This window comes from Schistocerca piceifrons, chromosome 8 (genome assembly GCF_021461385.2).
Source record: "Schistocerca piceifrons isolate TAMUIC-IGC-003096 chromosome 8, iqSchPice1.1, whole genome shotgun sequence".
Lineage (NCBI taxonomy): Eukaryota > Metazoa > Arthropoda > Insecta > Orthoptera > Acrididae > Schistocerca > Schistocerca piceifrons.
In genome coordinates, this window is record NC_060145.1 from 44,281,243 (window position 1) to 44,306,630 (window position 25,388).

The following is a 25,388-nucleotide window of genomic DNA, read 5'->3' on the forward strand; positions in this document are numbered from 1 at the left end:
ACGTCTCTGTTCACTGTAATAAGTTTAGTGTCTGTGTTTTGCGACCGCACCACAAAATCGTGCGATTAGTAGACGAAAGGACGTGCCTCTCCAATAGGAACCGAAAACATTTGATCGCAAATTCATAGGTCAACCGATTCCTCCACAGGAAAACACGTCTGAAATATTCTATACGACACTGGTGACGGCATGTGCGTCATATTACAGGAATATGTTGTCGACCCACCTAACTTGCACACTTGGTGAATGGGTAAAAAGATTCTTCTACCTTGCCCGATTTAGGTTTTCTTGTGCATGTGATAATCACTCCCAAAAAAGTGATGAAAACATTGAGTTTGTCACATAAACGGCAACAAATGAATGCAACAGTTTCACAGTCGCACAATTTTCCCTGTACTCTGTCAAAACAAACGTTTTTAACGTTTTCAAGTTTTTCCGTGTGTAGACTGTCAAATCCTGCATGTGTCCAAGCAAATCTGAACATGTCCTGGAATTTTGGAGAGCAAAGTTGACCATGTCTGAGTGCATGAACTTTGATAATTGTCTGAAAATAAAAAATTTAAACTTTTCACTCGAGGGAGGGTTGAACCAGGGACCTTCCGTTCCGTAGCTGCTCACGGTAACCACGGGACCACGGCACTCCTGAGCTCAGATTACCCTTGATGTTGCTTATCTTGCGTATGGACTACTCAGTTTGAATATTTTGCTTATTTTTTTCATAGTTCCATACAACTTCTTCTTGTTTTCTCGATTGATCTGTGTTCAGTTTTTCATGGCCTACCCCTGTGCCAACTTATAACTAAATCTGAGGGGGGTGCGATGGGGAGGTTCCCTTGTGAGGGGACAGTTTGCGCAGTATGTGGCAACCGTGTCACCTGTAAACGTTGCCGCACTTGTGCTGTGTGTCATTACTCGACTCGTCTTGCTTCAGGAAACCAATAGCGTACGATCAAAGGCTCCGTATAGCCAGTCTAATGCAGTGGTCCCCAACCTGGGGGTAAAATGAAATTTTCAGTGGGGTAAAAACTAAATGATTCGATTCTGTTTCAGTCGCAAAACTAAATTATTTCCTAAAGATAATTAATATTTGTGAGACATTGATTACATAAGTTACCAATAATTACTTTTTCTTGGCTAGTAGAATCAATGCGGTGGAGGATACAGGTTCCTCACATAATCCACCCACTCCACACAGTTGTTGTGCTTTGACCCGTACATTGCTGATGATGAGACATATACGTAACAAATGCTAAATATCTCAAAAATGTCTTCTCCATGCTGTAGACAGTACCTGCAGTAATCCAGAAATTGCTTCATTACTCGCTTAGGAACGGGTAAATTAATTAATTGACAGCACGACACAGCAATAACTACGTAAGGGCTAGTATAGTTCTTGAGACGTGGGACTTAGGGAATGCAGGAAAAGGTGTGGACGGGGCCTTATCAGTTACCGTTGGTTGCGCAGTAAACACATACACTTTATTTACGGAAATAATTTTTTTTAAATAATCATTTAAAAAAATTGACTGCAACACAAGCTACACTGACCGCTGAAGGCCTTATTAAGAAGAATTCAAATTATTTGTCGGCTGAAGGCCACAAGCAATAGGAATAATTTAAACCAAATATTATTTTTAAACAATTGACACTATCAGACCAAATAAAAATGGAAGTGATCCACAGACAGTGCTCCAAGGATCGACCTGAGAAAAGTCCCTCCAGCTGCGTAAGCGGTGAGACAGGCAGCCAAGAGTTACGCTCACCTATCAGGATGGCAACTCAAACTAGGGACAGTTTAAACGCCGATCAATTCTCTTACGAAATCCACCTAACGTGTGATCACCAGTACAACGATGGAATAATTCAAGTGAGGGCAAAGTGACATACAACACTGTGTTTTCAGAAACGGGTGTTTAAAACATCGAAAGGCAGAAGCCGGCCGGTGTGGTCGTGCGGTTAAGGCGCTTCAGTCTGGAACCGCGTGACCGCTACGGTCGCAGGTTCGAATCCTGCCTCGGGCATGGATGTGTGTGATGTCCTTAGGTTAGTTAGGTTTAATTAGTTCTAAGTTCTAGGCGACTGATGACCTCAGAAGTTAAGTCGCATAGTGCTCAGAGCCATTTTTGAAAGGCAGAAGGAACCACTACAACCAAAGTAGACAAAAGAAACCACAATCCACTTCGCAATCAAGTGGGCTGTCGAACTACATATCTTGCTGGACAGCATCGCCAAGACGAGAAAAAGTACACTGCCGCAAAAATACGCTAACCTCCTAACTGGGGCGTTAGCGGCCACTAGGCAGTAAAATACCACTGGTTGCACTTCAAGTAATAACACAAAATTCAAGAACTAATAAAAGGCAGCAGAAGACGGCTAATAGATTCCGCCAACTAGACAAGCACCACTTGCTGCTGTTTGTCTCACGGCGACCCTCGTGCAGCAACGCACGAACAAACGGTGTGATCACAAAATGGAGGTTTCACTACTGGATTGGTTGGTTGGTTTGTGGGATTAAAGGGACCAGACTGCTACGGTCATCGGTCCCTCACTACTGGATTAATGATCACTAAACTCAACGTGTTGGGTCCGGTGTACAGCGAGGTTGTGGCCCTCGCAACCACAGCCTCTCGATCTAGCAATGTCTGCGAGCCGCCAGCGCTCCCAGCGTGTCCTCGTGCTGTCGGATCTCTCTCCCGCTCCGTCCCAACCGAACTCCCGACACACCCGACCCGGAAAACACTTCACGTCCTTCCAAAGATAGTATGAGTACTAGATATCGATAAATGCTGCTGCTGCCACTTGCGGAGAGACAACTCAAACAAACGTAGTGGCGCCAGTAAACAGAAGAAGAAAACGAGACGCCACTATCCCTATTACACGATGCCAGCCTACTAACGGCACCAACACGAGCCGCACACACCTCAGTGTTGTACACAGTTTTATTATTCATTATTATTATTGTTCTTTCTTTTCTCAGACGTCATGTCTGGTCAAAAATGGAAAGTGACGCGGACCTTGATCAAGCGCGACTTCCTTTTAACTGTGTGGTATATGTTATATTGCATTTAGGAACTTTCGGGTAATTGAACATGTATCAATAATTACAGATTTCTGTAGTTGTATATATAAGTTTGGATGTAGCTGTATTGCATTGATGTACTGGTGGATATTGTGTGGTATGACTCCTGTAGTTGATAGTATAATTGGTATAATGTCAACCTTATCCTGATGCCACATGTCCTTGACTTCCTCAGCCAGTTGGATGTATTTTTCAACTTTTTCTCCTGTTTTCTTTTGTATATTTGTTGTATTGGGTATGGATATTTCGATTAGTTGTGTTAATTTCTTCTTTTTATTGGTATGATGTCACGTTTGTTATGTGGTGTTGTTTTATCTGTTATAATGGTTCTGTTCCAGTATAATTTGTATTCATCATTCTCCAGTACATTTTGTGGTGCATACTTGTATGTGGGAACATGTTGTTTTATAAGTTTGTGTTGTAAGGCAAGCTGTTGATGTATTATTTTTGCTACATTGTCATGTCTTCTGGGGTATTCTGTATTTGCTAGTATTGTACACCCGCTTGTGATGTGATCTACTGTTTCTATTTGTTGTTTTCAAAGTCTGCATTTATCTGTTGTGGTATTAGGATCTTTAATAATATGCTTACTGCAATATCTGGTGTTTATTGTTTGATCCTGTATTGCAATCATGAATCCTTCCGTCTCACTGTATATATTGTCTTTTCTTAGCCATGTGTTGGATGCGTCTTGATCGAAGTGTGGCTGTGTTAGATGATACGGGTGCTTGCCATGTAGTATTTTCTTTTTCCAATTTACTTTCTTCGTATCTGTTGATATTATGTGATCTAAAGGGTTGTAGAAGTGGTTATGAAATTTCATTGGTGTAGCCGATGTATTTATGTGAGTGATTGCTTTGTGTATTTTGCTAGTTTCTGCTCGTTCTATAAAGAATTTTCTTAAATTGTCTACCTGTCCATAAAGTAGGTTTTTTATGTCGATAAATTCCCTTCCTCCTTCCTTTCTGCTTAATATGAATCTTTCAGTTGCTGAATGTATGTGATGTATTCTATATTTGTGGTATTGTGATCGTGTAAGTATATTGAGTGCTTCTAGATTTGTGTTACTCCATTTCACTACTCCAAATGAGTAGGTCAATATTGGTATAGCATAAGTATTTATAGCTTTTGTCTTGTTTCTTGCTGTCAATTCTGTTTTCAGTATTTTTGTTAGTCTATGTCTATATTTTTCTTTTAGTTCTTCTTTAATATTTGTATTATCTATTCCTATTTTTTGTCTGTATCCTAGATATTTATAGGCATCTGTTTTTTCCATCGCTTCTATGCGGTCGCTGTGGTTATCCAATATGTAATCTTCCTGTTTAGTGTGTTTTCCCTTGACTATGCTATTTTTCTTACATTTGTCTGTTCCAAACTCCATATTTATATCAATGCTGAATACTTCCGTTATCTTTAGTAATTGGTTGAGTTGTTAATTTGTTGCTGCCAGTAGTTTTAGATCATCCATGTATAGCAAATGTGTGATTTTGTGTTGGTATGTTCCAGTAATATTGTATCCATAATTTGTATTATTTAGCATGTTGGATAGTGGTTTCAGAGCAAGGCAGAACCAGAAAGGACTTAATGGGTCTCCTTGGTATATTCCACGCTTAATCTGTATTGGCTGTGTGATGTGATATTATTTGAATTTGTTTGGATATTAAGTGTGGTTTTCCAATTTTTCATTACTGTGTTTAGGAACTGTATCAATTTAGGATCTACTTTGTATATTTCCAATATTTGTAGTAACCATGAGTGGGGTACACTATCAAAAGCTTTTTGGTAATCAGTGTGTGCGTAGTGTAGCGACCTTTGTTTAGTTTTAGCTTGATATGTCACCTCTGCATCTATTATCAGTTGCTCTTTACATCCTCGTGCTCCTTTGCAACAGCCTTTTTGTTCTTCATTCATTATTATTATTATTTTATTATTATTAATAGAGTGGTTAGACATAAAGCGTCAGTAGTCTGAAGTCGTCCAATTTCTGCCAGTTCAGAAGTAAGGAGTGCAGCAATGAAGTGGTCTACAAACAGCAAGTATAGTGCACGCATCTGAGCTTTTTAAATGGGGTTGCAGTGTGCGACTCAAGCAAGTAGCGCAGTGGGTAGGAGTAATGCAGGGCAAGCATGATTTGTCACAAGTGTGTGCTTTCATTGTGGATAGTTTGATTTCTTTTCTGAGAAGGAATTGTGGGTAGCACTTGCGATGCACCACGAATTCCTTCGTCATTCATTCTCACACACACACAAACGCAAGCTAAATATCATTCATCTTTGATCATTTTACAAATAAATGTGTTCCAAGGAAGGTTTTTCATTCTGCATTTTAGTTAGGTGTTAAGGTTGGTAATAATGTGGCGGAGGGGGAGGTGACAGATGGCACATGAGGGGGAAGGGCGGAGGTACTGGCTCATGTCTGACTGCACTCAGGGGTAATGGTGTAAGAAAGATCGGGAATCACTGGTCTAATAGAGCAAGAACGTCGCCGCGAATGTCGCTGCGAGTCAAAGTGATGTCTCTAAAACGTGTAACAAGTTTCTAGCGACAGGATCAGTTGAGCATCGTCACAGAAGTGCCCGCAGAAGAAAAACAGCAGATGTACTGGACAGATATCTGCGTATAACAACAAGCAGAAGCCCTGAGCACAATGCTACACGTCCGAACACCTACCAGGGTTCAGGTGTCAACACAAACGATACTAAATAGGCTCCATGAGCATGGATTACGTGCTAAATAAGATCCGTATCAAATTTCCAACTTGACAGTACTGATATTCGTGTGTGTAGGGGACAAGGACAATGTTTACACCCTAACTGTATCGTAGAACGCAACCCTTATCAAGGCGGTTCAGTCAAGTTTTGGAATGGAACCACGTGTGGCCGCAAGACACCCCTTGTGCCAGTACACGGGAGGATGACTGGTGTAAGGTATCGGGGCGACGTCCTTGCACGTATTGTGGCTCCATTTGGTAAACATATTGGGTTGGGATTCGCGCAGATGGAGGACAATGTACGCTCAACAATGCACACCCGCGCCGTCACAACCTTGTGAACATCCCCTTAGAGAAGCATAGAACCAGACAGAATGGCGTCCATAGACTTCAGACTCCATCAGCACTGGTAATGCATGGGCCATGCTGAAACGAGCGGTTTGCAATCGTCTTGTCCCACCAGAAACCTTACTAGGCATCATAGAGGACGCTGTGGGGCAATGGGAACCGTCTCAGTTTCCAACGTGACAAATATTCGTGCGTGGTGGGAATGAGGACAATGTTTGTACTCTGACTGTACCGTAGATCGCCTCATTGATGAAGGCGATTCAGTCACGTTTTGGGATGGAATCATGTGTGGCCGCAGGACACCCATCATATATAGACAGTTTAGTAGTGAATGTGTCTAAACACATTCAAAAGTGTCTCCAGTTACGAGTAGGGCCGACTGTTTAGTAAATAATGTGTTATGAAAGATGACAGTAGTACCCAGCGAGGTGGCGCAGTTTTTAGTACGCTGGACTCGCATCCGGCCGCTCTGATTTAGGTTTTCTGTGATTTCCCTAAATCGCTTCAGGCGAATTCCGAGACGGTTCCTTTGAAAGCCTTCCCTAATCCAATGGGACCGATAACCTCGCTGTTTGGTCCCTTCCTCCAAATGAACCAAATGAAAAGGTGGCAGTAAGAAGAAACTACGTCTGCGGGGAAATCTTCTGTAAGTTTTTTGTTGTTGTTTGTGGAAATGAGTTTCTTTTCTTCATTTTAGTTTTATTATAACTTTACATATAAGAACAAAATCAGTTTTGTCTCTTATTATGTCCAGTATTGACAATAAAGCAATATGCAACATTTATTTTGACCACTGAAGTCTCATGCGATTTATAGCATTTTTCTAAATGTAGCGTCTCAGGCACGCTTAAAGTACCGCTGATCTTCCCATTTATCATGCCTCATATCTAAGGAACCCAAGTACTATACATGAAGAAGGAAGAAAGGCTAAATTTGGGAACGTTTATTAGGTGCATTGTGCTGCCGCTTACTGCCAGGTCCCCATGTCAGCGACCTCAGTAGTCATTAGACATCGTGAGGGAACAGAATGGGGCGCTCCGCGGTACTAACGGAGTTCCCACACTCCTAAACATCCCTAGGTCCACTGTTTACGATGTGTTAGTGAATTGGAAACGTAAAGAGTCACGCACAGTACAAAAGCACAGGCCGATTTCGTCTGTTGACTGACAGAGACCGCTGACAGTTGGAAAGGGTCGTTTGGTGTAATAGGTAGACATCTGTCCAGACCATCACACAGGAATTCCAAACTGCATCAGGATCCGCTACAAGTATTATGACAGTCAGGCGGGAGCCGAGAAAACTTGGATTCCATGGTCGAGCGGCTGCTCATAAGCCACTCATCAAGTCGGTAAATGCCAAACGACGCCTCGCTTGGCGTAAGGAACTTAAACATTGGACGATTGAACAGTGGAAAAACGTTGTGTGGAGTGACGAATCACAGTACACAATGTGGCGATCCGATGGTAGGGTGAGGGTATGGCTAATGCCCGGTGAACGTTATCTGCCAGCGTGTGTAGTGCCAACAGTAAAAATCGGATACGGTGGTGTTATGGTGTGGTCGTGTTTTTCATGAAAGGGGCTTGCACCTCTTGGTGTTCTGCGTTGATGTTCTAAGCACCTTCTTGCTTCCCACTGTTGAAGAGCAATTCGGGGATGGCGACTGCATCTTTCAACACTATCAAGCACCTATTCATAACGCATGGCCTGTGGCGGAGTGGTTACGCGACAATAACATCTCTACAATGGACTGGCCTGCACAGTGTCCTGACCTGAACCCGAAAGAACACCTTTGGGATGTACTTCGTGCCAGGCCTCACGTCCAACATCGATACCTCTCCTCAGTGCAGCACCCCGTGAAGAATGGGCTGCCGTTCCCCAAGAAACGTTGAAGCACCTGATTGAACGTATGCTGCGAGAGTGGAAGCTGTCATTAAGGCTAAGGGTGGGCCAACACCATACTGAATTCCAGCATCACCGATGGAGGGCGCCACGAACTTTTTAGTCATTTTCAGCCAGATGTCGGGATAATTTTATTCACAGACATAGACAGATAAATAATATATGTACAGGCAATCTTTGTTGTAAAATGTGACACATGTACTTCAAATATTTACACGATACTCTAATAAACGCTTGGGTAGTCATAGGCAATATATTTTAATATATATCGTATATGAATATATATAATGTATAAAAGGTAAACATAACACAAATCACGAAATTTTCTTGACCGACTTACTTGAGATTTTTACATGATACTCTAACATTTGGTCAGACGTTGGATTTGTACCTTCACAGTCACTTTTAACTTCGATAGCAGGGGTTTAAACTATTAAGCAAATGATTTCTCCCAAATATCAGGCAATAGACCGCGCCGCTCGAACTGTAAATACAACTAGCATTGCTAAGAGTTTCCTACGACTTCCACATCGCTGGCAACAGGACATACAAAATGCTGGTGCCTACTTTGAAGGTCAGTAAAACTTTGAAACACGCATCTATTTCGAACGAGCTGTAAATAAATAGTTGCCACTATTAAAGGACCAACCCTCGTAGCTAGCACACTATTACGGAATCTGAATTATGCGAAATGTTGTAGTTCTACCCAGTGACATATTAAAACTATACAACATACTGTCATTGAAGTTAATGTCCTCAGAGATCCAGTTGCTGGAATCTCTCTCATATCCCGCATAACAATCATACTAACAATTTTCCCATTCGTTTTAAGCGAATTCAACTCCCAATCAAAGTTTCGTTTGCAACAACAATAAACAAGGCTCAAGGTCAGAGAGAGAGAGTGGAATAGAATATCGACATATAGGAGGGAGAGGAGAAAATGGACATAGAAAGGGGAAAAAGGAGATGGACATAGAGGAAATGAGCAGGAAGAGAAAATGGGGGAAGGAAATTAAGGACAGAGAGGAGGGGCAGGAGATGTACAGAGGGTTGAAGAGGAGATGGACAGAGAGAGTGGGAAGGAGATTACGCCATGTATACAATTCTTAGACACATTTAGCAATTGCGAAGCAATTCCTGATTTGCTACTACATACGTACTGTGAAGTACATGGCAGAGGTGCATGCTGTAATAAGTCTAATCTTCATGTGTCCGTGCACGGACGACACTGATATCCAACAAACGCCCGACACCTCAGAATGTCAACAAGTCGCCGGGAAAGCGTGAAGAATCGCAAGTATAATCGTGTCTTCCTTGCCCCTAGGGGACATCCCTACGAATGGGCTGTAGAATATTCCTAGATCCCTCAATACTGCTTCTCAAAAGCATTTAACTAGACTATCGATCGAAAATTGGCGTCTGTCTTTAAGCGTCAGCCAATTCAGATTTTGCAGCATTTTAGTTACGTTCTCCCGTGGGATAAACAAACCTGTGACCATTTGTGCCACCGATCTTTGTATACTTTGAATATCCCCTGTTAGTGCTAAACACTTGGGCAACATTATAGGATGGCGTGCACAAATGATGTGTAAGCAGGCGGACGTGATGGTTCCACGACATCTGCTTCAGTGCGGATGCACTAATGTCGTCAGAACTTCTACGGGTTCAAAAAATGGTTCAAATGGCTCTGAGCACTATGGGACTTAACATCTGTGGTCATCAGTCCCCTAGAACTTAGAACTACTTAAACCTAACTAACCTAAGGACATCACACACATCCATGCCCGAGGCAGAATTCGAACCTGCGACCGTAGCAGTCGCGCGGTTCCGGACTGAGCGCCTAGAACCGCTAGACAACCGCGGCCGGCGAACTTCTACGGGAATCAGTAATTTACGAATAGGGGGTTAATGGACGAGGAACGCTCCATTGCAACGTGCGGTAAATTGGAAATTTGCGTCTATCAGAGACCGTGTCCGGATGGCCGAAGAGGTTTAATTCTGTGAAAAAGGAAAATGAAATTGCGTCCACATCTTCATACTTTAACATCTGACCTGCTGCCCAGGGGAAGATCGGGATTAATGGCTTGCTCTTGCCATGGAGATACTAATCAGCCTAAAAAGTAATATTCTTAATAGCTATATTTATTAATCTGCACGTGAAGTAAATAATGATGATATGTTCAGTAGACTGTCGTATATGCCTTACATCCGTATACTAGTCTCTGACTGCAGTTTTAAGATAATTCTCATTTATTGTTTGTTTCGTTTGCACCTTTCTAATTAGATTACATGTTTCGATCATTCTGGACCGAATTCAGATCTACATAGTTGTGTCGGCAACCAGTTGCACGTTTTTAATTCGATTACATGTTTAGATCACTATCGATTACCTTCAGAGCTGAGCACTTGCCTCAGTTACGCGTAATCAGATTACAGTAATGTGATATGTGTTTCTGAGTAGACCAGACGGAACAATAAATGAGAATTGTCTTAATAGCTATAAAGTTGCTGAATCTCGCAATACCATTATGTCGACTATAGTGACTGCATTTTCCCGATGTGCATGAAGTAGAGGAATGGGAGGGAAAGAGAAACGGAGGGTGGAAAACTAGTGACTTCCAGCGGCGCAGGCATTGTGGAACTATAATGGCGAAAGTTGAAAATTTGTGCCGCAGCGCGACTCGAAATCATGTTTCACCGCTTCTTGTGAGCGGTTGCTTTAACCGCTCTTTCTTCGAAAAAAAAAATTAATTAACTTTCAGCTACAAAAAAGCGGCCGACAAACGTCGTATTCGTATCACAGAGCATCAGTAATGTTCTAAATATGGAACTGGAAAACTGTATAACAAGAGACGTATCCTTTTCTCGGTGTATCCACCTTTTTTTTATTTTTCTACTTATTTTTTACTGATACAAAACTTCATTCTGTTTACGCGTTCACATGCAATTTCAAGGGAAGAACATCTCTCAAACGCTGTTACTTAAACTAGAGACAGAGCTTTTACTAATATGCCGGGCATTTCATTTTCCTTCTTCAGGGAATTAAACTTCTTCGCCCATCGGAACACGGTCTCTTACAGACCCAAATTTCCAACTTACCGCACGTTGCAATGGAGCGTTCCTGGACCACTAACCACCTACTCGTTAATTATTGATTCCCGTAGGAGTTCCGCACTGAAGGAAATGCATGGAACCATCACATGTCCAATAGAACAGACGCTATTGATATATATATATATATATATATATATATATATATATATATATATATATATATATATAAAATCAGTGACATTATGACATTTTCTTCAGCACTTATATCGTCCGAACCCCTGCGGGAACTACTAATGTGCGAGTAGCGGGTCAATAAATAGACGAGGAGCGCTCCATTGGAGCGTGCGGTAAATTGGATATTTGGATCGGTCACGAACCGTGTCCAGATGGTCGAAGCGGCTGAAGGCAACCTCTCACGAGTAGAGGTAAACCAGGGCTTGCATAATGGTCCGGCACAAATTTTCAACTATCGCCATTGCATTTCCGCCCTTTCCTGTGCGGCTGGAAGTCATTAGTTTCCCATCCACCTTCTCCCTTTTCTTCCCGTTCTGTCGGACATGTCCAACGGAACAGATACTACTCGTATATGTGTGTACATTTGGAACTCTGCCTACGTAGCGAACATGTCGGTGCTCGACAATGTGATGTGGAATATTTATATACTACGTGTGACTGCTTGCCTTGAAAAACACTGTGAAGAACGGGCGAAGTAAGTCTGAAAAGCTTCCAGTAAACATTTCAATGGACCAGGACCTCATTCACTGCAGCACAGATTCGTAAACCACAACAACTAATTACAAATTGCAGAACTGTGTAATTTATCGTTTACATGTGTTGTTTTCTTTACATTTCTATGCTGTAACAACCGTTGCAAAAGAATTAAAACGATTATTTACTGATTATTGATTAAAACCTTACATGATCTTATGCTCGTAGTGTGACAACTGTTGCAAGGGGAAAAAAAGATATGTATGTTGATTGGACACTTGACCTGATCTTAGTTACCAATTCTGACAACTGCTACAAGTAAAATTGTGATGACATCATGATCTTCAGTTTCCTTTGCAGTTGTGTACAACGAGGTATCTAGCATTTCCCGAATAGTCAGGAATGTCATTTCTCAAAGTACCACACGATGTTATAATATACATTCGTCGATCTTATGTCATTTACTTTTTCCAGTTCTTCGCGGAATTTAATTTCTCTCGGGTTCGGCAGGAACTGCCGTGTATTGAGAAACACTCTGCTTACATTATACAGAATACAAGGTGTAATGGGTCCGAGGGCAGATTTTTTTTATATGTTGTACCTCAAAATAAACAAATAACTGTTTTTGCTGCCGGCCGAGCGCTTCTAGGCGCTTCAGTCAGGAACCGCGCTGCTGCTACGGTCGCAGGTTCGAATCCTGCCTCGGGCATGGATGTGTGTGATGTCCTTAGGTTAGTTAGGTTTAAGTAGTACTAAGTCTAGGGAACTGATGACGTCAGATGTTAAGTCCCATAGTGCTCAGAGCCATTTGAACCATTTTTTTTGTATTTGCTATTTTTTTTTTCCTCTGCGTTGAACAGTATCCCCATAAGTATGTCACAAACTTTACGACCTGGCGTTTTCTGCGTTTCCGTAACTGCACAACTAGGTGGAATTTGCCTGTCGGTATAGACTAGCCGTTTTGTGCCCACGTTTTCATACTTCAACATGTGACCTGCTGCCCACGGGAAAGTAACCTTTAATGGCTTCCTCTTGCCACATGTACATAGAGGTACTAACAAACCTAAAAAAATAATGTTCCTAATAACTATAATTATTAGTGTGAACATGAAATAAATAATGATGTAAAGTTCGGTACACTGTCCTGTCACCTATCTGTCTTATACTCTTTACTCTCTGTACTGCGCCACATATGGAGCGAACAACAATATTTTTGTAATTTTTTGGGCCTGCTGTATAATAAACATCTTTTAGGGACTTAACAAATTTTGTACAACCAGTTATGCTGCTATGGGTATCATTTTTCATTTGAGCTATTCGCCTATTTCAGCTGTACAGCCATCGTGAGATTATCTGTAATAGAATATTTTATAAATTCTGGTATGTTTGCTGTATGACATGTGAGTTACTTATGGATAATATTATTGTAAATACGTTTGCAAGACCTTGTTTCCATGCAATGTCGTCGATTCTCTTGCTGCCTATTTGTTTACTGACTGTATTGTTTCGTTGTTATTTTCGTAGGAATCAGTTGAGTGTTCCGGTATTTTATGACACTTCATTAATAATGGTCAGAAATAAACAATTTCAGGATGAAATAAACACTTTATCTAAAACTTCATTGACATTATCCATCAAGATCCTGGATGGATCATAATACAACCAGAGACAAAATTTAAGTAACACAACACCACAGATATCCATTCAATATAACCCAGTATGTGGCTGATAGAATTTTCTCCAAACAGATGTAACTATAATTTATTGTAAATCGTCTGACATAATTGCTGTCACGAAATGTCATCTGAAAATTAAGTTTATTTCTGTCCGTTATGAATGAAGTGTCAGAAAATACCGAAACGCTCAACTGATTACTACAAAAATAACAACGAAACAATATGATCAGAAAACAGACAGCAACAGAATAGACGATATTGCATGGAATGCAGGACTTGAAAACTTATATAAAGTCATAAGAAACTCACATGTCATGCAACAAACGTAATAAAATTTATAAATGTTCTATTACAGATAACCTGATGATGGCTGTATCGCACAGCAGCGTAACTGGTTATACAAAATTCATTATGGCAGTATTTTCAATGGTATGCATTCTCCTTCAATATATTTCACAAACCGTCAATACTTCCTTCAGACGATCAATTTATTGCGCTATACTGGGTATTGTGTAATAAATTCTGAGCGTGTGAGTGCCCCTTAAGCCGGGAACCGTGCTTGCAAACCTAAGGAAGGTAAGATATACAGGGTGCTACAAAAAGGTACGGCCAAACTTTCAGGAAACATTCCTCCGGCGTCTTAGGGAGCACGGAACATTCCAGCCTATGAAGGCCTAGAACGACGAGGACACCTGCAATGGACGAGGCAATTCTTCGTGCAGTTGGCGAGTACCCTAATGTCAGCGTCAGAGAAGTTGCTGCTGTACAAGGTAACGTTGACCACGTCACTGTATGGAGAGTGCTACGGGAGAACCAGTTGTTTCCGTACCATGTACAGCGTGTGGAGGCACTATCAGCAGCTGATTGGCCTCCACGGGTACACTTCTGCGAATGGTTCATCCAACAATGTGTCAATCCTCATTTCAGTGCAAATGCTCTCTTTACGGATGAGGCTTCATTCCAACGCGATCAAATTGTAAATTTTCACAATCAACATGTGTGGGCTGACGAGAATCCGCACGCAATTGTGCAATCACGTCATCAACACAGATTTTCTGTGAACGTTAGGGCAGGCATTGTTGGTGATGTCTTGATTGGGCCCCATATTCTTCCACCTACGCTCAATGGAGCACGTTATCGTGATTTCATACGGGATACTCTACCTGTGCTGCTAGAACATGTGCCTTTACAAGTACGACACAACATGTGGTTCATGCACGATGGAGCTCCTGCACATTTCAGACGAAGTGTTCGTACGCTTCTCAACAACAGATTCTGTGACCGATGGATTGGTAGAGGCGGACCAATTCCATGGCCTCCACGCTCTTCTGACCTCAACCCTCTTGACTTTCATTTATGGGGGCATTTGAAAGCTCTTGTCTACGCAACCCCGGTACCAAATGTAGAGACTCTTCGTGCTCGTATTGTGGACGGCTGTGATACAATACGCCATTCTCCAGGGCTGCATCAGCGCATCAGGGATTCCGTGCGACGGAGGGTGGATGCATGTATCTTCGCTAACGGAGGATATTTTGAACATTTCCTCTAACAAAGTGTTTGAAGTCACGCTGGTAAGTTCTGTTGCTGTGTGTTTCCATTCCATGATTAATGTGATGTGAAGAGAAGTAATAAAATGAGCTCTAACATGGAACGTAAGCGTTTCCGGACACATGTCCACATAACATCTTTTCTTTATTTGTTTGTGAGGAATGTTTCCTGAAAGTTTGGCCGTACCTTTTTGCAACACCCTGTATATTATGTTTCTTATCACCTGCGTTGTTGTCATCAGCAGCATTACAGCTGTGTTCCGTTAGTGGCCATCCAGCAGTTTCCCGGAAGAGCGGGCTGCAGAAGCCGGCAGCTGAGGGGCTCTGCGGTTTGGCGACCGCTTCGCCACGGTGTCCGCGGTGTGTTTGTGTTTGCGTTGGTGTTGGTGCTGACCGCCGCACACCGGCCGCTGCTGGCGGTGCGGAACTCCTGCTACGTCTGGCACGCGCCACTGGCGCACCCCACCTCGGCCCTGCTCGCACGTGTCCAAATCGAAGCTTTCCATTAACCGTCCCAGAGGAGGCGCCAACTACACGCGGACCACCTGCCCTCTGCTGCACCTCAACGTTGTTTCAAGGCTAACAGTCACTTCGTGTATACGACACATCGAAATAATATTACGTCATTTGTAATTTTGCAGTTTCGTTCGCACCCTGTCCCATTTACTTCTTATTTTAACGGCCTCAAATGGTTAAAATGGCTCTAAGCACTAGAGGACTTAACATCTGAGGTCATCCTTTCCCTAGACTTAGAACTACTTAAGCGTAACTAACCTAAGGACATCACACACACACCATGCCTGAGGCAGGATTCGAACCTGCGACCGTAGCAGCAGCGCGGTTCCGGACTGAAGCGCCTAGAATCGCTCGGCCACAGCGGCCGGCTTGACGGCCTCAGCTGAAGATATTGTCAGAATGTGGTAAACAAAATAAAAACACCCTAATGAGAGAAGAATTTAACAGTACGCAGTAGTCACAGTAAATCCTGAAGACCATAGTTTACCATTCTGCAGTGACGTTCAGATAAAACTATCAGAGTCAATGGCGCCATACCCATAGGTGCTGTAGCTATATTGATATTTTTAATTTTTCATTTCTTTAAGAATGGTTTTCCGTGACTTATCTTAATTTCAGTGCCAATACTGCATTCGCAAGACGCATATAAACGTTAACAAAATACTGATTACCGACACCTGTGAAAATTTTGCAATATATGATATCTGTTGCTAGCCAAAATTGTAATATTGTGAATTACTGGTCCAAAAGTGTTTTATCTTTCAGCGTATCCCTAGCTACAACTTACTGTGGCAGTTATTAACTCTGATGCTTACCTTCTGAACATCTGTGTTCGAGGAAAAGCGGGTAAATGTGTCATCTGTCCAGCTGTCCAGCTGTCCAGTTAATTTCGGCTATATATGTATAATTTCGGCCGAATATATATATATATATATATATATATATATATATATATATATATATATATATATATATATAGCCGAAATTAGACAGATGACACATTGATCTATTTATCTGCATTTCCTCTAATGTGTTATCAGTTAATTTCGCCTGTATATACATAGGCGAAATTAATTGGCTTCAAATGGTTCAAATGGCTCTGACCACTATGGGACTTAACATCTATGGTCATCAGTCCCCTAGAACTTAGAACTACTTAAACCTAACTAACCTAAGGACATTACACAACACCCAGTCATCACGAGGCAGAGAAAATCCGTGACCCCGCGGGGAATGGAACCCGGGAACCCGAGCGCGGGAAGCGAGAACGCTACCGACGAAATTAATTGGTCAGATATTATATATATATATATATATATATATATATATATATATATATATATATACGGGAAATTACCTGAACAGATTATACATTTACCTGGTTTTCCTGGAACGCAGATGTTTAAAAGGTAAGCATCAGAGTTAATTACTGCTACAGTACGTTGTAGCTAGCGATACGCTGAAAGACAAAACACTTTTGTACCAGGAATATACAATATTACAACGGACAGATGACACATTTACCGGCTTTTCCTCGAACATAGATGTTTAAAAGGTAAGCAGCAGAGTTAATTACTGCCGTAGTACGTTGAAGCTAGCAATACGCTGAAAGATAAAATACTTTTGGACCAGCAATATACAATATTACAATTTTAGCTAGCAATAGCTATCATATGTTGCAAATGTTCACAGGTATATATAATCTGAACAAGAGCATCCTGACGGACACCCATTAGTGGCAGAGTGGGGTGTGTCCAGCTTTCGCCTTTGTCATTTCAACTCTGCTGAGACACTTGCAGTGAGGTGTCTGAATGTCTGTGGAGGAATGATAGGCCAGCTATCCGAAACCAGTTGAAGTATTGATGATCTCAAATTATAAAAATTACAGGAAAGGACCATTAACAAAAGGAGGAAACCACAAAACAGCTTATGGCGTAAGAGTCCTAAACCTGCACCACGTCGTATCACAATACAGAATGACAGAGACCGCTGGTGATGTACGGACATGGTCTGAAGACGGCAATCCAGCCGAAATGGATCCATCACAATAAATACATTGAACTGCTATAGCAGTTCAAAAATGATTCAAATGGCTCTGAGCACTATGGGACTTAACATCTGTGGTCATCAGTCCCCTAGAACTTAGAACTACTTAAACCTAACTAACCTAAGGACATCACACATATCCATGCCCGAGGCAGGACTCGAACCTGCGACCGTAGCGGTCACGCGGTTCCATACTGAAGTACTATAGCAGTAATGTGGATTTTATTACATAATGACTTCAAGTGATACCTTCTACGCTGCGGGCCCATTCGATCGTAGATTATTGACATTGCTGTCATACATTGATATGGGAATATGCTGCGTTATATGCGCCTTCGAATTAAATTATTAAAAGCAACAGAAGATATAAAATTCAACAGGATGGTCTCAATATGACAGTTTAGCTGAAATGGATCCAACAGAATTAATACATCGTCAATCTACTATAGCAGCAAAGGGGGGGCTCTGAGCACTATGGGACTTAACATCTACGGTCATCAGTCCTACTATAGCAGCAGTCTTGATTTTATTACTTAATGTTTCTAAGAGATATCTTCTTCGCTGCGGGCACTTTGGATCGGAAGACATCTAGGCCATATGTTTGAGTCTCAATACGATTCATTTTTTGAGTAGTGTTGTAAGCTAACCGTCCTAATAACAGCGTCAGTCAGACTGGTTGTAATTAAAAAAAACCAGCGGTTCAATATGCCGCTGTTCAGCCACAAAAAGGAAAGAGTCAATTACATTTTTTTTCCCATCAGTCTTCTGATTCGTTTGATGCAGCCCGCCACGAATTCCTCTCCTGTGCCAATCTTTTCTTCTCAGAGCCGCACTTGCAACCTACGCTCTCAATTATTTGCAGTATGTATTCCACTGTCTGTCTTCCCGTACAGTTTTTACCCTCTACAGTTCCCTCTAGTACTAAGGAAGTAATCCCTTGATGTCTCAACAGGTGTCCGACTATTCTGTCCCTTCTCCTTATCAGTGTTTTCCGCATATTCCTTGGCTCTCCGATTCAGCGGAGTACCTCCTCATTCCTTACTTTATCAGTCCACCTAATTTTCTCAACATCCTACTGTGGCACCGCATCTCAAACGCTTTGTTATCTTCTGTTCCGGTTTGCCCACAGTCCACGTCTCACTACCATACAATGCTGTGCTCCAAACGTAGATTCTCAGATATTTCTTACTCAAACTAAGATCTGTGTTTGATACTAACAGACTTTTCTTGGCCAGGAATGCTTTGTTTGCCTATACTAGTCTGCTTTTTATGTCCTCCTTGTTTTGTCCATGAATTCTTTAACTTTGTCTACCTCGTGATCACCAATCCTAATGTTAATTTTCTCGCTGTTATCATTTTTACTCATTACTTTCATCTTTCTTCGATTTACTCTCAATCCACATTTTGTACTCATTAGACTGTCAATTCCATTCAGCAGATCATGTAATTCTTCTTCATTTCGACTCAGGATAGTAATGTCATGAGCGAATCGTATCATTGATATCCTTTCACCCTGAATTTTAACTCCACTCCTGAACCTTTCTTTTGCTTCCATCATTGCTTCTTCGATGTACAGATTGAACAATTGGAGGAGAGACTACATCCCTCTCTTACAACCTTTCTTCAATCCGAGCGCTACGTTCTCGGTCTTCCATTCTTATCCCTCCCTTTTAGTTCTTGTACGTATTGAATATTGCCCGTCTTTCCCTATAGCTTACCCCAATTTTTCTCAGAGTTTTGAACATCGCGCACCATTATACGTTGTCGTTTTTCCAAGTTGACAATTCCTGCGAACGTGTCTTGATTTTTCTTTTGTCTTGCTTCCATTGTCAGTCGCAATGTCGGAATTGTCTCTCTCGTGATTTTACCTTTCCTAAAGCCAAACTATACGTCATCTGACACTTCCTTAATTTTCTTTTCCCTTACTCTGTATATTATTCTTGACTTGGATACGTGAGCGGATGGTGCAATAATTATCGCACTTCTCAGCTCTTGCCGTCTTCGGAACTGTGTGGGTGATATTTTTCCGAAAGTCAGACTGATATTCTACACACCAACTTGAATAGTCGTTTTGTTGCCACTTCCTCCAGTGTTTCTTACAAATTATTAAAATGATTTCATACATGTTATTTTTAAAACCCGCCAGGGCAGCCGAGAGCGCTAACGCGCTGCTTCCTGGACTCGGGCAGGCACGCTGGCCCCGGATCGAAGCCGCCCGGCGGATTAACGACGAGGGCCGCTGTGCCGGCCAGCCTGGATGTGGTTTTTAGGCGGTTTTACACATCCCGCTAGGTGAATAGCGGGCTGGCCCCCACGTTCCGCCTCAGTTATACGCGTCGCAGACATTTGAAACACGTTCGCACTATTGCACGATTTACACTAGATGCAGACAGCTGGGGTACACTGATTCCATCCCTGGGGGTACGGGGTGGCGGCAGGAAGGGCATCCGGCCGCCCCTAAAACTAACCTTGACAAATACGTTCTAACCACGCCGACCCTGCGATCGCTGTGGCTCTGTGGCGTAAGCAAAAGGAAGAAACAAAGATACATGTACTTTTTAAAGATACTGAAAAAGATTCACAGAAGTTGCGAGGTGCTGGGGCTAGCAGTGTATTTAACACTAAATTCTTCTAGAATCTTCGTATATAAATGATGTTCTAACCCCCCCCCCCCTCCCCCCTATTCTAACTCCGACATGGATTAAAAAGATACGCGAACTGACTGTAATCGACCCTGCAAGTGGAGTAGAAAAGAGTTTGGCACCTGCAATAATTTAATTTGATAAATAAGTTAAATAAAGGAAAGTTTCATTAATATAGTGAGAAATGAAAGGGTTGCTCTACCGAACAGAATAACAGTTCTGTCCAAAATAACAATATGATTTATTATGACTAAACTCAAAATAATAAACAAAACACATGAAACATTTACAATACATCAAATTGGCTCAAATTGGATACTCAAATAAATGATATGGAGGTGAAGTTGTCCCTAAACTAGAATGTGACATTTATGACCAAGTGGTATGTGGAGCCAATTCCTTGCAACTCAAATCTTAAGAGAAACACACAGCCAACCCAACATTAATTCCTGCTACAGTAGTGAGAACTCAGACAATGAACACTCAAGACAGAACAAAATTAGAAAAGACGAACAGGCGCGCTCTGCTGAGCTCTGATTATCACCTAGCAAAATTCCCTAAGCTGCTGGTGCTGCGGACATACATTACCACATTACCAAGCTGTCTTCTTAACTGCAAGAACACGATCTGGCGTACTGGAGGCGATGGCTGGTTGCTTCGACGTCCCGTCGTGGTGATGATAATGTCGCGAGTATAGCCCGAAACAAATTATCCTGGTCTGGTTGTTCCAGACTAAAGACTTCCTAGCAATACAAATGCGCCTCTGAGGGAGACGAAGAAGGCTCGCCACACAATCACTGACGGTACAGTGATTGATTTTAACAAGCGAAGTCACACAGTAACTCCGATACAGCCAAAACTGCTCAAGAGAGACAACATAGGCCGCTTGTAAGCAGGACGCTCAATTGCCAACTGTACTCGGAAAGTTACGTTGAAGTCGAAACTTCAGCAACTTCGTCAAACAGTTATTATTAAATGAAAGTACATTAGACAGCCAACGGAAGGCAGACTGTCCAGAGCAGCGAGAGCTCAGTCTTGTAACCTACTCCGACCGAAAGGCGAGAGCCGACTCTCTCCAGAGCACCCGTACAGGCCAAACACAGAACATTCCCGCCCCCACGACAGTGGCCGTGGTTAAACGTTCCAATCAGTAACTCGAAAACCGGCGGAAAATTCCACTCTACTGCGTAAGCACTACTAGTACACCAATGGAGATTCTTGGCGCCAATTCCTGCGCCGATTTTGCTACGCCACGGAGCTATCCCCTGAGCAAGCCAATCACAGTTATGATTTTGCAGAAAACGCGTGAATTGGCACGCCAAGACTGCCTGGGAACCCAAGTCATTTCCATGCCCCACTGGTAGCCCGCCAGAAAGCGTTTTCACTAAGTTTCTGCGAAGTAACGGAGTCTCTAGCCCAGCCGCTCCTTCTGGCACCTTTCGGTGTGGCGCTCCCGCTCTTATGACAATGTCGGCGTCTGGAAAGCATCCACTTGACTCCCTCACACCCGTCGGCTTAACCCTTCCAAGCTCAGCAGAACTCGCCTGTCACGGGACCACCTGGGTGACGAGAGACGCTGCGTGGGGAAGTCCGCGTGTGAAGGAATAGCAACTTTTCACCGCATGCAATTAGAGAGGAAAATCGAATTACTCAGACTAAGATAGAAATATGAGAGGGGGCTCATGCCACCTCTCAAAGTTTGGGACGTAGGAGACCAGGTAATGGCGGAAGTAAAGCTGTGAGGGAGCATTGTGGGTGGTGGCTTGGGTAGCTCAGCCGGTAGAGCGCGCCACGCAAACGAAAAGTAAGTGTCCCAGGTTCGAGGCCCGGTCACTCTGCTGCAGAGTGAAAATTCATTCTCGATACTAATTACTTACCTTGGCGGGTTTGACTGTGGATGGTAATGAGGCAGGGAGGGTGTGCTGGCCGCCGCCACTGGGTGTATTGTGGCTGCGCCTTTGTCGCGCCGGCGCCCCTCCCACGCCGGGGAGCCGTGGTCACCGCCCGTGGCGGGACGCGCGCTCGTCACAGGGCGCCGGTTCTGGCGTCGCGGCGTCGGCGTCGGCGTCGGCGCGTGCGTGGCTAATGACGGGAGCCGCTATTGTGGAGTCTGCACGCTTTAACCCGCCGCCGGCGCACAATGCCACCTCTCCCCACACCGCCGGCGAGCCGTCGCCACTTCAGGTAATTACTACGCGACCAGCTATTACCCGTCCCACCTGGGCGAATTCACTTGCCGGCTTGCCTCGCTGCCTCTGCCTCCCACCAGTCCTTCGCATCATTTACGATACCGTGGTTATCATTACCGGCTTTAACACCATTCCGGAAAGCGTTTGACACAGTTCGACACTGCAAAGAGTTCACACGGTTCGCGACATTCGGAAAAGAACCTCTGATATCTGAGTGCCTCGGATTTTTAAGTAACAGAACCCAGTACGTTTTCCTGGACCGCGAATATTCATCGACGCCACATGTATCTGAAATGGTAGAGATCTTGTATCCGGGAACCGTAAGCTGCTGAGCCAAATTTAAGAAAAACGAACCCGTAATAGCCGGCCACTGTGGTCGAGCGGTTCAAGGCGCTTCAGTCTCGAACCGCACGACTGCTACAGTCGCAGGTTCGAATCCTACCTCGGGCATGGATGTGTGTGATGTCCTTAAGTTAGTTAGGTTTAAGTACACTACTGGCCATTAAAATTGCTACATCAAGAAGAAATGCAGATGATGAACGGGTATTCATTGGACAAATATATTATACTAGAACTGACATGTGATTACATTTTCACGCAGTTTGGGTGCACAGATCGTGAGAAATTAGTACCCAGAGCAACCACCTCTAGATGTAATAACGGCCTTGATACGCCTGGGCATTGAGTCAAACAGAGCTTGGATGGCGTGTACAGGTATAGCTGCCCATGCGGCTTCAACACGATACCACAGTTCATCAAGAGTAGTGACTGGCGTATTGTGACGAGCCAGTTGCTCGGCCACCATTGACCAGACGTTTTCAATTGGTGAGAGATCTGGAGAATGTGATGGCCAGGGCAGCAGTCGAACATTTTCTGGATCCAGAAAGGCCCCTACAGTACCTGCAACATGCGGTCGTGCATTATCCTGCTGAAATGTACGGTTTCGCATGGATCGAATGAAGGGTAGAGCCACGGGTCGTAACAGATCTGAAATGTAACGTCCACTGTTGAAAGTGCCGTCAATGCGAACAAGAGGTGACCGAGACGTGTAACCAATGGCACGCGATACCATCACACCGGGTGATAAGCCAGTATGGCGATGACGAATACACGCTTCTAATGTGCGTTCACCGCGATGTCGCCAAATACGGATGCGACCATCATGATGCTGTAAACAGAACCTGGATTCATCCAAAAAAAAAAAAAAAGACGTTTTGCCATTCGTGCACACAGGTTCGTTGTTGAGTACACCATCGCAGGCGCTCCTGTCCGTGATGCAGCGTCAAGGGTAACCGCAGCCATGGTCTCCGAGCTGATAGTCCATGCTGCTGCAAATATCGTCGAAGTGTTCGTGCAGATGGTTGTTGTCTTGCAAACGTCCCCATCTGTTTACTCAGGGATCGAGACGTGGCTGCACGATCCGTTACAGCCATGCGGATAAGGTTCCTGTCACCTCGACTGCTAGTGATACGAGGCCGTTGGGATCCAGTATGGCGTTCCGTATTACCCTCCTGAACCCACCCAGTCCATATTCTGGTAACTGTCACTGGATCTCGACCAACGCGAGCAGCAATGCCGCGATACGATAATCCGCAATCGCGATAGGCTACAGTCCGACCTTTATCAAAGTCGGAAACGTGGTGTTACGCATTTCTCCTCCTTACACGTGACATCACAACAACGTTTCACCAGGCAACGCCGGTCAACTGCTGTTTGTGTATGAGAAATCGGTTGGAAACTTTTCTCATGTCAGCACGTTGTAGGTGTCGCCACCGGCACCAACCTTGTGTGAATGCTCTGAAAAGCTAATCATTTGCATATCACAGCATCTTTCTGTCGGTTTAATTTCGCGACTGTAGCACGTCATGTTCGTGGTGTAGCAATTTTAATGGCCAGTAGTGTATAATGAAAACAAGAAATTAAGTGCATGTGTGGTGAGGTATCGAAAAAATTTCGTTTCGATATGTTTGTGAAAACACATTTGAAATTATGAAACAGTAGTGCAGAGAAATATGCAAATTGTGCAGGGCAGTGCAGTACAGTACAGTATTCAAATCAAGGAACATGGTCCCGGGCAGTCTCTGTACGCCGGGCGCAGCTGTTTCGCGTGTCTAAAACGCTATTTTGTAAAGGTCTCTAAGGTAACGCCTCTTCATAGCTCTATAGACGGCTATCGTTTTCATCATCAGCCGTTCGCGCTTCGCAGTTGAAAGCCGTCAAAAACGCTGTCAGATGTCAGGGATTTGACTATAGGTGTGCCTTAATAGTAAATAATAGATGTACTAAAACTACGTGCATGACGCGAATTTTTTCACATATCTCAGTTTTTATGGCGTCATATCATTTTTACTATTTGTCTTGCAATGACATATTTGTGTAGGTACATTCAGCGGCATATGTGGAAGGTGTCAGCGACATATGTTGCGAAAACAGTGAGTAGCACAGAAGTACTAAATTAAAACCCTATGCACGATGCAGTTCTTTGACGCGTCTCAGTATTTACGACGTCACATCTCCTTAACTACGTGTAGCACCATTCCGATTACGAAGTCTTTGTGTTTGTTACGTTCTTTCTACGGGTCGTGGTGGGATGCTCCATTTGTTAGGTTCTTCTGTTTACCTGTCGTCCGCGCTTCGCATAGGGTGATATTTTCACGGCTGGCTGGAGTTCGCAGTCTTTTATTATAAGATTGTGTCTCAATTCTTGATTCTTCGATCCGTTCATTTCGTTGTTCTTCAGTTTCTCTGCTTCTTACGGTGTTCATTGTCGTTCGTTGGAAACTTAACGTACTTCGCGCTTTTCGTCTGTTTCGTTTTTTCGCCGTTCTCTTCGTTTTCGCCGTTTTGCTTCAGAACTGGCAAGATTTCCTCGTCTTTTACGTTTGGCCGCTGTCTAAAATATAAAACAAATTAACTTGTTGTTAATAAATACACTAAGTACACTTTACACTCTTTTCACACATTATTTTCGATTT